Below are 2,142 nucleotides of genomic sequence, written 5' to 3'. Positions count from 1 at the left end.
GAGGAGGAGGAAGAGGAGATCTCAGTTTCTCTAAGCAGTTCAGTGAAACGCGACACTAAGCTTATAATGATTCACTAAAACCAAAAACCAAACTTGAGAAAACATTTTTGTTAACGGAAATAAAAACTGTAATTAATGGATATAATTAACCACCTGATTCTGTGCTGTAGGTTTATTAAACACATGAAATTAGACATAATATCCTTCACTTCTGTGTTTATGAATGTTAGCCTTTCAAACTGAGGTGAAACCGTCACGTTTTCCTCCATCAGCTAAATGTTCACTGCAGAAACTCCACAGTCTGTTACTGTATAACTGAATACCATCCATCCATCCATTTTCTTGCACCCTTTTGGCACCCTTGCACCCACCAGGGGTGCTGGTGCCCATCTCCAGCCAACGTTTCGGGCGAGAGGCGGGGTCACCCTGGACAGGTCGCCAGTCTGTCGCAGGGCAACACAGAGACACACAACCATGCACACACACACTCACACCTAGGGTGAATCTGGAGAGGCCAATTAACCTGACAGTCATGTTTCTGGACTGTGGGAGGAAACCGGAGTACCTGGAGAAAACCCACCATGCACAGGGAGAACATGGAGACTCCATGCAGAAAGACCGGGAATCGAACCCAGAACCTTCTTGCTGCAAGGCAACAGCTCTACCCACTGAGCCACTGTGCAGCCCTATAACTGAATACATTTTCTGTAAATTATCGAGTATTTTTTACCCAATCGGCGTAAACATAACCCCCTAAAATGAACCAAAATGTGAAAAAACTAAAACTACTACTGAAAGTGAGCCACATTTAGCTAATAAAACCAAACAAACCCTCTATAAAGGCCAATAAAAATAACAGAATTAGACAAAAAGTCACAACAGGAGGCATTTAAATCACACCTGGCTGCTTCTCACCTTTCATTTTATTTATTCTACCTCCTCTTTTAACGGCATAACAGATTAAAAAGAAAACATTCATCATGGTCTCATATTTAGTTTCTCAGCAAAGTGAAAGTGATGGACAGCAGGAGGCTGGAGAGGCTGGTTCAGGTAATACATTATTCTTTATATTCTCTTTATGAACAACATTTAGTTAACTGTATTAATTAAACAGCTCAGACCGAGTGAAAAGGTTTGAAAGTGGCTCAACAAATGGAAGCAAAGCCGTTTTCTGCCATCTGCAGGTCAGAGAAAATCCCGGAAGTTGGGAAGGAAATGAATCAAAATTAGGAACGATTCAGCCCGAAGAGAACCGGATCATATATGGCCCTAAAACGGATCCACTGTTCGTTCTTTAATAGACACAGAAAATACTTTATATCCATTTTTCAGTGCAGCAAAACAAAATGAGTGTCTATAAAGTCATTTCCTCCAGCTGGAGTCATACCTTCACTGTCGAAGTCCTCCAGAAAAGCCTCCAGCTTGGCCGTTTTCGGGCTGTTTTTCCGCTGCTTTGTGGTTCTTTTCCTGGGAGCCATTATCTGCAGGACACGGAGTCAGCCATGAAACACGCAACGGGGCTCGTTTTAACGGGCAGAATAGACGTTAAGTGCGTCAACATGGAGGTTTTAACGGCAGCAGCCGTTTCTCTCCGTCGGCTAGCATGTTAGCAGCACGAGAACCAGCTATTCGTGAATGATTATCGGTCAACAGCTGGGTTCACTAAACTCACATCATCTCAAAACATCTTAGAAAATCTAACTACCAACCGCATAACATTTTATTGAAGAGTACAATACCTGAAAAATCAACGTTTCTTCTCAAGGACTGCTCTCCCTCCTTTTCCCTGCAGTTTTCAAATCTCTGTGGTGGGAGTGACCGAAACATCCCTTCAGCCAATCAGAGCGCACGTTTGTCCGAAAGCGTTTATCGCGATTGGTTTGTTTTCATGATGCATTTAACTGTACATATGAACTCGGAATTTCGTCCATATCGTGTTTAGTTGTGCACATTTTGCTGATAATAATTTGTTTTTAAGATTTTAAAACAAAGAAAAAAGACGTGTAAAGACAACTGTTAAAATATAACAAAAATTAAGTATAACAGTAAAATAGCTTGGAAATGGTGAAGGATATTTTTTTATGAAATATTAAATAAAACGTTTGGGATATTGGAAAATGTACAGGACGCACAGTTCCTTTG

This window comes from Poecilia reticulata, linkage group LG11 (genome assembly GCF_000633615.1).
Source record: "Poecilia reticulata strain Guanapo linkage group LG11, Guppy_female_1.0+MT, whole genome shotgun sequence".
Classification (NCBI taxonomy): domain Eukaryota; kingdom Metazoa; phylum Chordata; class Actinopteri; order Cyprinodontiformes; family Poeciliidae; genus Poecilia; species Poecilia reticulata.
The sequence above is the reverse complement of the archived record's forward strand: the minus strand, read 5'-3'. Positions refer to the sequence as shown.